The 18514-nt window shown below is 36.2% G+C and overlaps 2 protein-coding genes across 9 annotated transcripts in view; one reads left to right on the top strand and one right to left on the bottom strand.

Annotated features, from left to right (window-relative positions):
• The window catches only part of Abi (tyrosine kinase Abl), a 115106-nt gene that overhangs the window by 86854 nt on the left and 9738 nt on the right, over positions 1-18514 (top strand). Inside the window, exon 9 of one of the 7 annotated variants that reach the window (XR_010850743.1) lies at positions 11485-11588. The exons of the other annotated variants lie outside the window; for them this stretch is intronic. The gene's annotated coding sequence lies outside the window, so the exon portion shown is untranslated. The remainder of the gene's footprint in view (positions 1-11484; positions 11589-18514) is intronic. 7 annotated transcript variants of the gene reach the window in all.
• LOC136830771 (uncharacterized) overlaps positions 4475-18514 on the bottom strand; it is a 58691-nt gene continuing 44651 nt past the window's right edge. The window contains exon 8 of one of the 2 annotated variants that reach the window (XM_067090673.1): positions 4475-5928. The gene's annotated coding sequence lies outside the window, so the exon portion shown is untranslated. The remainder of the gene's footprint in view (positions 5929-18514) is intronic. The other variant, XM_067090663.1, reaches the window with a different exon arrangement.

Raw genomic sequence — 18514 nt, 5'->3', positions numbered from 1 at the left:
GTTTATAATAGTATGTTGGAAAGAAAAAACCATGTAGAGTTAAAAGGATGAATTGAATTTGCCAAAAAACAAAAGTTTTTATATTTTACTGGAAAAAAAATCTTTAACAGAAGTAAAGTACCATATTTGGAGAACATATTCTGAAAATATTATAAAATAATTTTCCTAATCTTCATAGTCCTCCCTACTACAGGTCCTTTTGAAGCTTCTTACCTACCTGTGTTCAGTATTACCATGAAGGAGAAAAAAGGTTAACTTGTATGTTTATGCACATAAAAATATCCATATTTCTGAATTACAGGTATAGCCTTTTCGTAAAGTGATGGCATATAACCAAACTTAAAATCTCATGCCTTCTCCCATTGTGGTAGCACTGTAGTTTTAAGCTTCTTGAAGACATTGCAGCCTTTTAGTTATATATGAGTTATGGCTGATGAAAATGTACCACTATAGGCTTAAAACACATCATAGGTACTAATGCATTCATACAACTTAAAGAAAATGAGTAATCATTTAAAAGTCTGTCTTGACTAGGCATGAAAAATATCTTTCATGCTCTCCCTCACACAGTATATTATGTACTTATACAGTACTGCAATTTTAAACCTGTCAGAGGTACATTACAACATTGTTGTATGCAACATTATCATCAGTGTCAAAATACACCTTAGTTACTTAGACTTATAGTACAAATGAACTTAGTTTTATGAATGTCTTTCAGTCTGACTTTCTTATAAAAGCCTGTCTTTTATCTCCCTCAAACAGCTATATTTACTATTTTGTAATTGTAATTCTATTAAAGATATTGTGCAGCAATATTATGTAAGTGGCATGCTTGTGAAAATATTGTCTCTCTCTCTCTCTCTCTCTCTCTCTCTCTCTCTCTCTCTCTCTCTCTCTCTCTCTCTCTGTATATATTTATATTTTATATATATATTTATATATACACACATACAGGCAGTCCTTGGTTATCGGTGAGGGTTCCGTTTGGGGGGTGTGATGATGACTGAAAATCACCACTAACCGAAAATCAGCGATTTCCGGCGCTTTTTCGGTGATTTTCAGGCTTATCGGTGCCGAAAACTGCCGATTTTCGGTTATCGGCACCTCTGTTAGGTATGTATTGGCACCAATACCCAATTATCGGCGCTGATAAGCGGAAGTTGGTGATTTTCGGTGCCAAAAATTGCTGATTTTCGTCGCTAGACAAGTGCCATAAAACCAGATCGCCATTAACCACCCGCCGTTAACCGGGGACTACCTATATATATATATATATATATATATATATATATGTATATATATATATATATATATATATATATATATATATATATATATATATATATATATATATATATGACTGTGAAATATTTTCTGTTAAAACAATTCCATCAAATGTAAGGACCATAAATATGCCAAAATGTAGAAAATAAATGCTGTATTTCAGAGACCAGGAAAAGATAAAGTCAACAAAATGCAGCTCTCGGTAGAGACAGTGTATTGTATTAACAACTATCTTTTACAAGGGTTGAAGTTGATTTAAAATTGTTGATGCTAGTTGCTTATTACTTCAGTAATACATATATACCCCTTATGCTTATTCATTGGTATAAAGAAAAGATGGCTGGTGTGTTTTGTACTTTAGATGAGAATTTCTGACAAATGTAAAATTACAGTACAGTATTTTCTAAAAATGAACGTTTTCCTCTCAAGACTGAACTTACCACATTTTATTTAGTTTTTCTTGTGATTGTATTTAATATTTTTAAGTGATCTAAGTAATGAGGAATAGAATGTTCCGTATTGTGAAAAAACATTAAATTGCATGGCATTATTAGCAGTCGCATTTAACTTTATTATAGGAGACCATAGTAGTTTGTGTTTATATCTGAAGGTGGGATTTGTTGGTCATCATCAAAACCAGGTGCTCATATCCTACAGGTTCAGTGTACATCCTGTACTTGACCTTAACCTTGTGAGAGACACAAGGAATTTTATGTTTATAATATTTTTCACCATTCAAAAACCACTAAATGCTTTTTGAGCTGTGTATAATTTGTGCTAGTTGTTATGCTACAAATTATAGGGAAAAACAGCACAGATTTTTATGATTTTAAACTTTCAGGTGACCACAAAGGCATTTTCATTGTTTTCCATTCATTGCACTTTGTACATTTACATCGATAGCCTACTAGGATGCTGATTTTAGTGTCATTTTGGAGATGAATACTGTAGTTGTAATTTATTGTAGCATGTTCAAAATAACAAAACGTTTTTACAGTAAACCAAATTTTTCAAACAAACCCATTGATTATAAATAGCCTTATTCTGTTGTATGGCTCCATTTGCACCACCTTGGTATATCTTACAAGACAAAATCTCACTGCTTGCCCAAACCACACAGAGTCTTCCTAAAAGGTGTCATTCTTCAGTGCCAGCCATAACTCCAAAATGTGAGGGGAAGGGAGGGCGCTAAATTTATGATAAATGGGTTTGTATGGAAAGTGTGTTTAAAGTAAAAACATTATTTGTTTAAAACCTTTTAAGCATTAATAGCCTGAATTGCAATTTATAAGGGAGTATGATGATAATGACAGGAGCCTGAAGGTAATAGAGACTATAGGTAAAAGTATCCACTCTTGAGAAGGTCTATTTTAGGGCCATCATCATAGAGCAAAAGTTGAATCATCAGTGTCATATTGTGAGGAATATTAGGGTAATTGAACTTAGTTAGAAGTCAGGAATTACAGGACAGGACTTACCAATCATGCAGGGCTTTAAAGTGGTTACTTTAGGAAAACTTGCCTCAAGTGTGCCAGAGACATGAGAAGTTAGGGTCATGAAGACGGGGATGATTGGCCCGTAACCCTCCCATTGGTAAAATATGACCTGTTGCAATGACTGGCACCGAAGGGCATACAGGCAGTCCCCGGTTATTGGCGGGTTCTGTTTCTGAGGGTATGATGATAACCGAAAATCGGCACTTTTTTGGCGATTTTCAGGGGTTATCGGCGCCGGAAGGTGTCAATTTTCAGTTATCTGCGCCTCTGTTAGGTATGTATCGGCACCAATATTCAATTATCGGCGCCAGTAAGCGGAAATCGGTGATTTTCGGTGCCGAAAATTGCCAATTTTCGTCGCTAGACAAGCCCCATAAAACCGGATTGCTGTTAACCGAGCCCGCCGTTAACCAGCGACTGCCTGTACATATATCATAATATCTTGATGAAACTGGGGACAAGTGCTCTGATAATGTCAAGTTCCAACTGTAAGTATGGTGAAGAGCTGCAAGTGAAATCAGTGTAAATGTGTAAAAACATTTACAAGAAAAATCAAATGAAGACAGATATAAGTAGTTAAAATCCTGACAACAGCAGTGGTGCATATGCAAATCTGAACAACTTACTGTAAAACTAATTAAGTGATCAACTGTTGATAAAGTAAATAACTGTTTCTTTGTTTGTACCTTAAATACCTAGGCACCCTCTCTTATGTAGCATTATTTCATAAATTTGAGGAGGCTCTTATAACCTTTTACATTTAGTAAGGAATGCAGTTGCAACAATACAATTACAGTAGTATAATATATAATTACAGTAGTATAATAAAATGTAAGGTACTATATGTACTGTATGTGAGTGTGCATTTGTCTGCTGAGTTTATACTGAGCAAGTTGCTACTGTTTTCACTGCCTTTTGGTGTATTCATATTGAAAATCTAGTAGACATCTCGTCCAAATCTTCGTGTGTGTGTGTGTGAGCAGGGTGTATTAAATATATATTACAACATTATTGTTGTTTATTTGATATGGCATTAAGAAATATATGAAATCCTTACACTGCACTGTCCAAAACATGGCAGTCCTTGGCTGAAACCTGGGGTAAATACGTAATGCACTGTAGTATTTACTAATGTTTACAAATAAAGACAAAATCCACGAAGGAAAGAGAAACACTGGAGTGCTGTGAGGCCTTTCGACTGTTATCCTTTACTTAGTAGACTGAAGAAATATAAAAATAAGGTTACAAAGAAAAAAAATAAGGTTACAAAGAAAGTTCATATAAATGACAGACGGGGATTACAAAGGAAAAATATGTACAGTACCTGGAATCTAACACAATTGAAGAATTAACAGAACTGCCAAAACAGGGTTAAATATTTAAGAGGATTTTACAAAGGGTTAGGATCAATTGTTCAGAAGCAGGGACAGGACAATTAAAAGATTATACAAGGATGTGACTGACCACCAAAAAATGTTATAAAAAGTACAACTCAATAATTCTCCTTTTTTGTAAACAATAATTATTTTTGCAAGATGAAAATTTTTTACAAATAAAAAACTATATTGAACATACGAATACAGAGAAATTATATATAAGGTAACTAATTTGTAATTAAGTCAGTTACCTTATATATAATTTCTGTGTGCTTGTATGTTTATAATTCTTCACATTCCATATTTTCGTGATTCAGTTATACACTAATGTATACATCATATACTCGTATGTCATATTTTATTATGATACAGTAACTTAATCCAAACTTGGAGTAACAAAACAATAGCACACAACACAGGAGAGAAAGAGGGAGCAAATAGTCAGACAGACTGAGTATCATAAGTTTTCTTATAAATGCTACAGTGTACTTTCATCAACAGATGAATTGAGAACGTATACATAAAACAATTTAGTGACTTTCATTACAGTATTAGTAACAGAATATACAGTAGTGCACCGAGATAACGGACAGTGGTATATCGTACTCAGGGTACTCGATGCAAAATGGAAATATCAATTTGAAAGTTTTTGGATCCGGATCAAGCACCGAACTGTTTTTTAAAATCAGGCGCCAAAAGGAATGCAAGTTTGAGTGAGGTACACTGTAATTTCACTTTACAATACTGTACTGTATAGTATCCTGCAGTTTATATTAACCTGTTAAGTGTCCTTGATGAGAGACATTGCCACTCCCATATCATCACATTGTTCATATATGAAACAAACCCTCGGTCCTGACATTAGGATAAACTTCTAGCGCCAGCTGGAATCTGTAAAATCAATAAAATATTGAATATGCAAGGGACTAGTGGCATCTGTCCTTAGCCACAAGTCATGTGGGACCACCCACACAGAAGCAGTACTCCGTGACTTCATCAATTACTTTTTTACCACCTTTGAGAGGGGACGTGTTGTTCTTTCTCTCCTCTCTAAAGCTGGTTTGGTTTGCCAGTTTTTGCTTTCTTTCTGTGTTTCAGTGTGTGGATTTCTGATGTTTTTGTGGATGTGTGCTTGGGTATAATGGGTCCTCTTAACCCTCCTGCGAGTGTATCTCCTGGATCTTGTAAGAAGCAAAGGAAATAGTTGGTGGCTGTCCTTGTTCTCGTTTCCTAACTTCATTGAATACGGATCCTCATCCAACGTGTAGTAGATGCAGAGAGAACATACGTAATGCAGCTAATCCTTGTGCTGTATGTCGTGATTGGTGAGTTGAACAGTGGAATAGGTTTTATGGGAGGGGTCAGTACAAGAGGAAGGAGACAACTCCATCATGGATTGATGGGGATTCATCTTCAGTTTCCTTTGTTCAGTCTCCTCGTGATGCTGTCCCTTCCTTAGAGAGGCCTGTTCCAGTTGTTTCATCTCTTGTAATAGAAGTTTCCCATGCCCCTTCATGTTCATCCATAGAATCATTGGGGGATGCATTTGGAGGGGTTTCGGGTAAATTATATGCTTAATTATGCCTTGCCTCTTCTGTCCCTTTTGGGGGAGGGGGGGATCTCGTATTTTGTCTCATTTTCCAGCTCCAGATGCTCAGAGGATGGTGGGCATGTGGTCCTTGCTAGGCCTATCAGGGGTACCAACCTTGGATGGCCTGTTGTCACTACATGGCCCTCATACTTTGGTGTCCTTCCTCCCAAGGCTTCCACTGTGTGGGGTGGAATACGATAAAAAAATGAAAGTTTATTTTGCATTTTTATATCCTAAAGATTATAAGCATGAAACATAAAAAGGAAAAAATTATTCTTTTGAATGCCATTCCCTGAAACATAGAGCCAGTAGATTAATGAATTCTTTAATTTCATTTTCACTTGTGTCATATCCTTTTAGTGCATGTGATATTGTAAGCAAACTTTCTATATATTCTTCTAGAAACTAGATGGAAAATCTGTTTGTTACTGTTACAGTGGTCTCCATGACTTTGTCATCAAAAAACTTTTAAAAAACTCCACGGGGTTTCCCTTACCCTGAACACTAAATTTCACACCTTTAGATGAACAACAAATAAAGGGAACTCCACGTGTTGATTCTGGAAAAGGCATTTTATTTCCTTTTATCATAGTCATCATCATTCTCTGCAACGAGTAGTGATAATATCTCTTCAGGCAAAAGATTTTTCTTTCGCTTTAGATTGCTCATTATGTGGGGATAAATTGGATCAAACAAAAAGAAATCAGTCGTTTATCATTGAATGCCAGAAGCATAGCAGGAGGTGGAGGTTGTTGTCCTCTTGTCAGACTGTCTTTTTCCTACAAAAAGAGTTGCCATTTGCCACTAATTTAGCACATAGTTTTACCAACTGATTTCCTACAATTTGTATAAGAGAGAAGAGCATTTCAGACCGAATTCAGTAGCACACCAGTCTTGAAGGGGTAAAATTTGTTACTCCGTTCAAGGCGGTTTGATATGAGATGCAGCTGACCAAGATATGCCATTGCTGATGCTTAACAGGTTAATAATAAGGCTTTTGTGATGCTTAATGGGTTAATAATAAGGCTTTTATCTTACTTTACGGGTACTGATTGTTTATATAAACATACTTTGTAACAAAAAGGAAAACGGAATGATTTCAGTACTGTGAGAGAAAACAACTATGCTTACATATACAGGATTAACTTGGTTAGTTGTCACACCTCTGTAAGACAGATTTTAATTTGTATTAAAGATTTATTTAATTTGTATTAAACAGTTTATAGATATTTTGCTATTTTTATATTAATATTTTAAAATTAGTAAATCATTGTTATAAGCATTCTAGGGGTGTATATACTTAAGAGTAACAGTTGTAGGAGGGTAATGTAAAACAACTTTGGGTGTTTTGGGATGATGGTTTGGGGTGTATTTTTGTTTGAAATGATACTAAATTGTTTTAATATGATAATTTAAGGTATATTTTTGTTTGAACTACTAAATTAGGCAGTGAACTGTTGAAATAGACAGTCAGTAACCCGAAAATAGCCGGAACATCGTCGAAAATCGTCAAAAATCATAAGAAAACCTTACTTTTTGCATTGAAAACGATGTAAACTGCATTATTATTGAGTTTTACATAAAAAAACCTTCAAATTATGATTATTCTGCCATTTTGGGGCCATATTTCTTCCGTCGGATCAGCGTCTGACGCGTCAGAACCCCCGAACATGCGCCGTAAGCCAGGAAATAATTTCTGATGAATATATTTGTAAAGCGTCGTAACCTCGAACGTCAGAAGTCGGAACCGTCGTAACCCGGGACTGCCTGTATAGCATTTTAGTTTTAGGGGTACAGGGTATAAATATACTTTATAGCAAAACACACATTCACAATATATATTATATATATATACAGTACAACAATATATCAGGTTTTTTTTATAGCAGTGTAGGCTCGGTCCTTTTTATCCATTACCTCGGTTTGCTACTGTATATCCTGTTATTAATACTGCAGTAAAAACATTCAATCTACATGTAAATATCTTCAATTCATGAGTCGATTATATGACTTGTACCTCCTTAAGCATTTGTAAGAATGTCCTTTTGTCTGTCAGTCAGTCTTTCTTTCTGTTTACTCCCTCTTTCTCTCTTGCATTGTATATCAGTACTGTATCTTACTGTACTCAAGTTTTGTTAATATCCTTCAATGAAACGTTACAAAGATAATTCTGTGTATCAGTAAACATAGTGTACTGCCTATTTGCCCAGTATTTCAACCAGTGATTTATGATAGCCTGAGCTCAAATAGCTTATGATGTGGAAGGATTTTGTTAATTTTTCTGTGCCATAAAAATAAATAAAACTACAGCATTGTTATAATACAGATTGAATTTCGTTAGTCTGGCAACCTTGGGATACGACTATAGTCGAACTAAAGAAATTTTTCTTCAGACCATTAACCCTTAAACGCTGACTGGATGTATCATACGTTGACTAAAATTGTTTGTTGGGTACCGAGTGAACGTACCGTACGTCGACTACAAAAAATTTCAACCTTCGGTCAACTTTGACTTGACCGAAATGGTTGAAAAACGCAATTGTAAGCTAAAACTCTTACATTTTAGTAATATTCAATCATTTACCTTCATTTTGCAACAAATTGGAAGTCTCTAGCACAATATTTCGATTTATGGTGAATTTTTAAAAAAAACTTTTTCCTTACGTCCACGCGGTAACTCGGCCGAAAATTTCAGAAATTCTTTCGTCATTTTGTCGTAATTTTTGCGCTGTTTTATATTAGCCTGACATAAAGTTTTATATATGAAAATGTGCACAATTTCATGTAAAATACAGCAAAATACAACCCATGGTTGTAGCTTTTATCAGTTTGGAAATATTTTCATATAAATCACGATAACTGCCAAAATTTCAACCTTTGGTCAACTTTGACTCGACCGAAATGGTAAAAAAACGCAATTGTAAGCTAAAAATCTTACATTCTAGTAATATTCAATCATTTACCTTCATTTTCCAACAAATTGGAAGTCTCTAGCACAATATTTCGATTTATGGTGAATTTTTGAAAAAAACTTTTTCCTTACGTCCGCGCCAGAAATTCTTTCGTCACGTCGTAATGTTTGCATCGTTTTATATTAGTCATTACATAAAGTTTTATATATGGAAATGTGCGCAATTTCATTTAGAATACAACAGAAAATAACTCATGGTTGTAGCTTTTATCAGTTTTGAAATATTTTCATATAAATCATGATAACTGCCAAAATTTCAACCTTCGGTCAACTTTAACTCGACCGAAATGGTAAAAAAACGCAATTATAAGCTAAAACTCTTACATTCTAGTTATATTCAATCATGTACATTCATTTTGCAATAAACTGGAAGTTCTAGCACAATATTTCGATTTATGGTGAATTTCTGAAAAAAAACTTTTTTCCTTACGTCTGCACGCGGTAACTCGGCCGAACATCTCAGAAATTCTTTCGTCACGTTGTCGTAAAGTTTGCACCGTTTTATATTAGTCATTACATAAACTTTTATATATGAAAATGTGCGCAATTTCATGTAGAATACAACAGAAAATAACTCATGGTTGTAGCTTTTATCAGTTTTGAAATATTTACATATAAATCACGATAAATAGAAAAAATTCGACTTTTGGTCAACTTTAACTCGACCAAAATGGTCGAAAACTGCAATTGTAAGCTAAAACACTTACAGTCTAGTAATATTCAATCAATTAGCTTCATTTTTCAACAAACGGGAAGTCTCTAGCACAATATTTCAATTTATGGTGAATTTTTGAAAAAAACATTTTTTTACGTCCACGCGTTACGAATTCATGCATCATTTTGTGATAATATTTTCTCTGTGTTGCTTTGATTGTTTTACAATTTGTTATATACCAAAATCATCGCAATTTAGTGTACAATACAAAGAAAAAAAAATAACCCGTCAGCTTTAACCGTTTTGCTCACATCGCGATTTGTATAAAATTATATATGAAAATTTTTTTTTGCGCTGTCATATATTTCAATATTTATATATGATAATGATATTTCTTTTCATTTCTGATGGTTGCATACTAAACTTCAGGCAATGACAAAAAAAGGAGCCAAAAATGAACTCTTAATCTTAAAAACTAAGCATGCTGTGATTTTTTTAAAAAAACTTTTATTCCGCTTCGGCGCTAACTTCCGAACGCCGCTGGCATACGGGAGACGTTTTTGTAAATAGAGGCTCGGGGTTAGAGGGTTAAAGGAATCCCCTTGTAACAATATGCATATTTCACATATATATTTCTGGGTTCACAGAGGTAGAACCAAGTTTAAAACAACCATTAATCCACACCATGCTAGGTAGGCTCTGTAAGTACCACTGCAGCAGTGCGCAATTTCAAATCTTATCACAAAACCGTTATTTTTTCCACTTGTAAACTAAACATCCAATTAGTATAAATCATTGAAATTTCCGGTTTATTGCAATAATAATATGTTGCTGAATACAGGCAGTCCTCAGTTATCAGCAGGGGTTCCGTTCCTGATGGCATGATGATAACCGAAAATCACCAATAACTGGAAATCAAAGATTTTCAGCGCTTATCAGCTCTGATAGTGGTTTATCGGCGTTGCTATTAGGTGTGTATCGGTGCTGATCTTTGGTTATTGGCACCGATGAGCGGATATCGGCGCATATCGGCACCGAAAATCCGGTTATTGCGCCAAAAATCCAGTTATTATCATTGCTAGACAAGCGCCATAAAACTGGATCGTCAATAACCAGGACAGCCGATAACCGATGACTGCCTATATTATATTGCTGTGTCAAAAAAGTGCCTAAACAAATGTTTGAATTTCACTTGACTTAATAATCATTGAATATTAAATTTCCGAGTCAAATGTCTAAATAAATTTAAAATGTAAAAAATAAAAATCTCTTGTTACTTTTCAGTTTCAAACTATTTGGTTGAAGGGGTTCCATAATTTTTCAGATGTATTGAAAATAAGGTAAATTTAGTTGTTAAACACCAAACTAAATATAAAAGATTCCCTAATTACTTAACATGGCATTTTGCAATGAATAGATGTAAATCCATAAGCACTTTATTACTATACCCTCAATGCATTATATTCTTCATCAGTAGCTTATCAACTGTGAAAAAAAAATAATGTGATGGAAATGTAGAGGAAGTAATTGTGCGGCTATTTAAAATGTTTATGTTAAATTTATTCAATTTGGAAATCTGTGGATTAACAACTCCCATGGTTTGGCATGGTTTTTGTCGTGGGTTAATGTCACTGGCAAACTTTAGATTACAATTGGCATTTTCTCCAGTTTTGAGTCCCCAAGAAACATCCCTCTTATTCAGTGTTGGATGAACATTGGATAAGAGGGATTAGTCAAATTATAGATAAAACCACATACAATCATTATAATGCAGAAGCAATGACCTTAGGCTAAACTGAGTCTTCAAGAATTTTTCATTTTAAAACAATCACCAGCGTTGTGAAATCGTTGTTGACAGAGTGATGAAATTAGTTTTGTTGTTAGGTGGACAGTGCATTTATAAAGTGGTGTAAGCACCAATGTAATGAAGGTGTAATTTCTGGGCAGGTGTTTATCCTGCAAGCCAAAAAAACTTTGTATGGAAGTGTCAACACAACTTGCTGTGCATATCTAATATGTATTGCTTTATTTATTATGACATTAGCTATACTGTACAGGTACAGTACTTTATTTTTTAATGCCACAATGAATTAATTCCCACCATTTAGCTGTTTCAGTTACATCAAGAGTTACAGCAGCCATATAACCTAATGCTAAGAGTTGAAAGATTTTTACTGATTTTAGATGCCTAATGGCAAGATTACAGACCATGGTAAGAGCATTTTTATTTTCTTTAGCCCATGCTTTATGAGTTTGAAATTTTGTTCATTGCTAATTTTTGTTGATTATTCATAGAAACAACAGTGGATTAGAATTAGATTTATTGGTGACCTGGATGCAACATTGGCATCATAAAAGACGCTGTCATAAGCAGGAGCACTATTTTAGAGCGAAAGGCTGCCCAAAAAGTTTATTCAAAGATGAAAGCTAGTACTGTACTTTGGTTGTAGTTTTGTGAAGTGGAATCAGTTGACCAAGAATAAGGCAGCATTCTAGAGTGGTAGCTAAGCTATAAAAGTTTCTCAAATGCATAGCAGGAGGTCAGTTTTGAATAAAGCCATGACTGTGACTGCTCTCTCATCTTCTACCAGCAAAGCCTTGGTTGTTTCTTGTCAGTAGATGTGGTAACATATTATATGAAATAAATTTATTTTATTCCTTTTGCAAGAACAAACTCTTTGGGCCAGCCCTTTGAGTTGGAGATGGTTAGCTTGGGGGCAAGTTTAAACTCTATTTTACATCTACTTTATAATAGCATAGCTGCTGTTCGTCCTCACAGGAGTTACTCTCATGGTCCCCCCCAGGGCTCTATAAGACAGACCAACCAATCTCAAAGAATCCTCGTCTAGTTGGTCTCAGTCAGAATAGTGCATGTTGGGACAGTAATAGAATTATAAAGGACTCAAGACAAGAGGGCTCTGTCTCTTTGTCTACAGTGACTACCTAGGTTCTTCCTTTATCCTTTACACACCAGTGTGGCAACAGCACATATGTCGCCTCTGATAATACTGATAACCCTTGGCGTGATGCTTCAATGTGTATCCTTTCATCAGATGGAAAATACCTTACTAATGAAAGGAAAATTATGATTGAAGTTAAACACAGAATTTCTGGACAAAGCAGCTTTTCCTAATACTGTACTGAATTGCACTTGGTCGTTCCTTCAGTAGGAATTCAGAAACCGCTGAAGGAGACGGTTATCTTACCAATGAATATATAGCAATGAAAGCCATAGAAGTAACCTTTTTCCAGTTTAATAGAAAATATAGCTCTACAGCAAATTTAGAGAACCAATACCCTCTCTGGATAGCCCAACCTTTTGTCCCTTCACTTTTAAAATAATCAGTCTTGTGAAGGCAGATTTTCACAATTTTGCGAAGTGAGAGTTAGTGGCAGAAGTAAAGCCATATGTCTCCACCATCCTGATTTCTGATAATTCTACAAAGGAATGGGCAACTCTTGTCCTTCCTTTTAGAATGGCATATCTGCAGTAACTACAGGCCAATTTCTATTATTTCTGTGCTCTTCAAAGTTGCAGAAAAACTACTTTGAAGCCACTATATAATTATGTTGAATCTAAAGGATTGTTAGCTGATAGTCAAGATACATATAGGAAGCAATTAACATGCCATTTGCAAGAGAACCTTGATAAAGGGCTTTGAATGCAGAGTAATTCAAATAGATTTTAGTGCTGTTTAGTAAATCACAAGGCACTTAGTCCTATTTATAAACTTCAGAATCTTGGAGTGGGTGGATATGTTTTAGGATTACTTCAAGATTTCCTTACAGGTAGGCAGCAGCAAGTTGCTGTTGATGGGATTTTTAGTGAACCAAGGTTTATTGTCTGTAGTTCCACAGGGTAGTGGTTTTTGTCCACTGTTATTTTTAGTTTATACAAGTGATATGGTTGTTGGACTGGAAAACAAGATTTTTCAATATGCCGATAATGCAACACTTGTGAGTGTTGTAAAATCTTGACTTACAAGGAATGTAGCTGCCCTCAGCCTCAATCGGAACATGGACCTGGTCAGTGAATGGTGTAGTTGGTGGGGTATGAGGCTGAACTCCAGTAAAACTAAAACACTGTTGGTTAGCAGATCTCATACAGATTTTCCACCCCATTCTTCCCTTCGGCTGGTTGGGACAGTGCTGAATGACTGAAGCTTCAATTATTCTATGTGTAACTTTTCAGAAACATCTAATGAAAGTTTCAGCAAATGCCGCAAGAAAGTTAGGTATTGTTTGTGTGACCTAATATATTTATAACGGTGATAAAATCAGAGTAACCTGTTTTAAGGAGGAGGAGGAGGAAAATCAGTGTAACCTGTTTTAAGGAGGAAGGAGGAAGAAGGAGGAGGAGGAGGAGGAGGAGGAGAGTCTGTTGTCACTCAACTCATTGTGCAAGCCCAACAATAGAACTGTGTAAAATATGCACTAATTGGAAAATGGGAACCCTGGAAACAATACACTTGAGTGCTTCATCTTCCTAAACCAAAGAAAGCTCGGTATGACTTGGAGCCATATTAGCCTTCAGTCACTCCTAAAGGATCCCTCCAACAACAGAAGGTGGGTCAACAGCAGCAACAGCACCCCTTTCAAAGTGGACAAAGACGCTCCACACTCATATCGGGAAAAGGGAAAGGAAAATCAACTCCTGGACTGTCTGTTAAGGGCAAGAGAGGAGATGGAGCCCAATAGTACTTACACTGTTGGGCTCGTCTTCAGGATCACATGCGATGGAAGTTCTCCCCTTATGGACACAGTATTATCTCCAATGGGCTAGGGTGAAAATGGTCTCTCCTGCCCCCTTTAAAGGGTTTTTTCCAAAAACCAGAACCCCCCCTTGGAAGAATATGTGCAGAAGGCCCTCTTAAAAGGAGCCACAAAGACAGACACTTATTCACCACCAAGCACGTCTCTTCAGTGTCCCCAAGAAGGATTCCTCCAAACAAAGGGTGACCCTTGACTTGTCAAGGTTGAACAAACACATTTTTTGCCACAGTATCCGGATGATTATTGTTGCACAAGTACTTTTGCTTATTCCACACGGGACCTGGACTGTCTTTATAGATCTGAGAGACATACAGAACTGGCACGTCCCTATTGCCATTCCCTTCCATCCATACCTAGGGTTTTGGATAGGGGAGAAAACTTACAGATTCAAAGTCATGCCTTTCGGGTTAAATGTTGCCCCAAGGATTTTTACAAAATTAGCAGGAATAGTTGTCTATCAACTCAGGGAAGAAGGAATTAAACTGGTGGTCGACCTAGTTGATTGGCTAAGCTGGGTTGGGGGGGGGGTAACCAGAGAAGAGTGCTTACAAAAACTGACAGTGGTGGTCAAAATGTTTTTTAATAAATTGGAAAAAATCCCACCTTAAACCCAGCAGACATTTTCTGTAGCTGGGACTTTGTTGGGATACTCTTTCCACCAGTATTCGAACCAGAATAAGGGAAGACCTGAAAAAGCTCCTCACAGAGCCCAATTTTTCCAGATGACAGTTGGAGCAAATGCTGGGCCTTTTACAGTTTGCATCTGTGGTAGAGCCAATCCTCAGACTGCAACAAAAGGATGTAAACAAAGTCTGGCTCTCACATGCAAGGAAAAAGGCTTCACAATCACCTTCATCTGAGGAGCCAGAGAGTTGGGAAGATATTCGAGCTGTGGGCCTAGAAGGGAACTCTAGCTAAACAGGTCGACCTGATTCCACCATTCATACGAGTGATAATACACCCAGATGCCTCTTTGACAGGTTGGGGAGGCCATTAGGAGATCGTTAGGTAGCTTGAAGTTGGTCACCTGTTCTGAGGAAGTGTCATATCAACTTCCTGGAGTTAATGTCTGTCTTTCTGTCCTTCAGAAAATTGAAACCTCCAAAAGGGACCCACGTTTTATTCATTCTAGGAAATATGACTGCAGTGTCTTATATCAAGAGGTTGGGCTCACATTCAGCCCCTCAATGCAGTAAGGCTGTCTATCCAATGGATGGATAGAGCAAGGAAGTGGTGCTTGACTGCAATTCACCTCATAGCAGATTCTCTGTTAAGGGATATAACAGCCTTGACCAGATGGATGTTTGACCATGGAACTGCTTACTTCAACAAAGGGTGAAGAAATAGATTCCATTAGCATCTACTGTTCTAACCCAGACAGGAAGGAAAGTTGTCTACACATTCTCCTTTCTGAGCCGAGACCTTCATGTGTAGATTTTTAAAGTCTAGTTTTGCTGTGAAGATTATTCACCCAACATTGCTAGGTATCTAGTGCAAAAACTATGGACTTCATCAGTCTGACACTACCAGTCCATATGGTAAGTGTAATTTGATAACATCCATGCTGAGCCCAGTCAAAATCTCTATTGAAACAGTTTTACAGTTTCTTATAGATCTTTTTGAGGACAAGTGCCTTGCTATTACAACAATCATGGCATACAAGGCAGCATTGTCAGAACCCTTGTTTTATGATTTTGGAATTGATTCAATATAGAAATTGTTACTCCCTTCTCCAGTTTTTTTGTATTGCAAAGACCAGCTCCTGCAAAGGTTCCTGTTACCTGGTCCCTAAATAAAGTGCTTCGACTCATGTCATCCCCTCAGTTCAGTGGACCCAATATGTCTGCAACTCATATGCTCCAAAAAGTCTTCTTGACTGCTTTGGCATTATGAGCTTGGATTAGTGAACTTGGCTCTCTTAGACGGGGACAACGTTACATCACTCATAAATCTAGCCATCACTTATTATAATCTCCTGGCCCATCATTCCTGGCCAAGAATGAAAACCCTTCAAAGAGAAAATCCCCTATTCTGATAACGGAACTCAGTATTTTGGATAAAACATAATTCCCAGTTTACCTAGATGTCACAGCAGGTATTCCATATGGTCCGCTTTTCCTACACCTTAGCACAAACAAACCACTCTCTCAAGGTTGGCTGAGAATTATTTTAGTGTCCCTCATTAAAATGTAAGTTCATCGTTGGCTTTCTTCGGAAATGTGTCTTTCAAAGAAGTCTCCAAGTATACAGGGTGGTCATCAGAGGCAGTTTACCTGAATCAGTATTGCCATGAGCTTGAGCAATTTTGATTTCACTGTGTATCAATAGGTGTTATGGTAAGTCCTGTCCCCATAGGTGCTTTGGCAGAAAACGGAGGTCATCTTGATGCAGTGGTTATGCTGAGAAATTGCTGGGAAAGGTGCAATAATCCCGCAGCCGGACCCAGCGTATTTGGGTAAGTACCTTAGAACTACTTTTTAATATATATACAAGTTCATGTGTTGTTTCGTACTCTTTGTTGCCAAACCCTAATGGGTATCTGGAATAAAGAATATGGTTGATAACTTGTGACCTCACCTTGGACCAAAATTTGATCTGGGTTGTTGGGATTGATTTATTCAGGAGCTAAGCCACTTCGTCACTTGTCAATTTCTTTTGTGAGCTCCTTTGAGGACAAACAGCAGCTATACTATCAAAAAACAGGTTTTGATGTCAGAAAAACCTATTTTTGGTAGCTGCTGTTAGTCCTCAGACCTACCCACTTTCCCTGATGAAAAGGCATGGGATGGGATGAATACTTATCTTGCACAGACGTGGCATAAGTAATGAGGAAAATGGCTGCCATATGCATTGTTGCCACATCAGTGTTTAGAGGGTAAAGAAAGAACCTGGGTAGTTTTGTAGACAAAGGTAGAGCCCTCTTGTCTTGAATGCTTTATACTTTGTCATTGTGCCAACATGCAATATTCTGGCCGAGACCAACTAGAAAAGAATTCTTTGAGATTGGTTGATCTGTTTTAGGGGACCCTGGGAGGACCATGAGAGAGATTCTTTTGAGGACTCAAAGCAGCTATCAAAAATAGGACTTTCCTGTGTCAAAACCTGTTTATTTCAGAGGTGCCTTGTTCGTTGTGGTTACAAGTAAACGATTCCATTCTGTCTCCTTCATAGTTTGCTTGCACTCTCGTGAATACTGTTTGGAATCTATACAAGTGACTATAATCTCTTGAGTGTGATAAGGGAACCTTTATGCAATTCCATACTCTGAAGAAAAATTATCTTTTTCACTCTCCCTTTTATGATATTCCTTCAGACATTTCTGTAATGTGTAAATATATTGGACCCAGATATTTCACTTTTATCAACAAATTTGAGGTTTAAAAACATCATCTGAGAGCATATGGCTTGGTATCTATTAGAAACTGAATGTCATCCTCTGTGATGTATATATCTATCTCTGACCAGTTTCTTTAAACCTCTCTAAAACATCCATTTTTTTATGTATACAGTACAGCAGTACTATTATAGATCCATCTGGGGAAAGCTTTATATTTCTTGCTTACAAGTTGATCAGAATTTTAGAGGATCTGCACTGTATTCCACTTCAACTTTCATGGAGTTATTTCAGTTTCTTTTCCCATTCCTTGTTAACATATCAGGCTTGAAATTCCCACAAATACAGGTTGAAAATTATGACTATTGCATTAGCTATGACTATTGCATTAGCTACAGTGGTAAACCCCTCATACATTTTGCCTCTAAAATGTGAAATATCTCTTATTTCTTTTGGAATTTTTGCAATCTTTTATTCTAATTTTACCTAAAATGGCTGGCCTTTTATTTGATTTTCCATCTCAGTTCATCCCATAATAAATACTCCCATATCCATTTGATGTAGGCATCATTTGTTCTCAGATACTTATTCAAATAGTATCCAATTCAGTTTTTTTTTTTTTTACATAACAGCAATATTGCTAGCATTTTGTTAGCTTTTTCCAATTTTAGAGTCTCCAACACAACCTTTCTCTCATATATTTCAAGGATATGTCTTTTGTGAATGCTTTCCTAGTTATATACTTCATAATTTGAGAGTATTTGTTCTTTTTAGATAATGTTTTCACTGTAAACCCCCAGTTACATAATCAGGTAATGTACTCCAAAACTTTAAAAAACTCTGTAAATGCAGATCTTCAGTTCATCTTTTCAAAGAATTTTTAAGGCTTTTTATTTATTTGTGCTGAGGGGATCAAGTTTAATAAACTAACCAAATGTAATATGAAAATTTTAAGGAGACAACAAAGATATAAAAATGAAATTCAGTAGTCTAAGAAAACTATCATTTCACTGGAGATGTTAAATGGCCTT

The sequence above is a fragment of the Macrobrachium rosenbergii genome, chromosome 47 (genome assembly GCF_040412425.1).
Source record: "Macrobrachium rosenbergii isolate ZJJX-2024 chromosome 47, ASM4041242v1, whole genome shotgun sequence".
In the NCBI taxonomy this organism is placed as follows: Eukaryota; Metazoa; Arthropoda; class Malacostraca; order Decapoda; family Palaemonidae; genus Macrobrachium; species Macrobrachium rosenbergii.
This window is presented reverse-complemented; position numbering and strand designations above follow the sequence as displayed.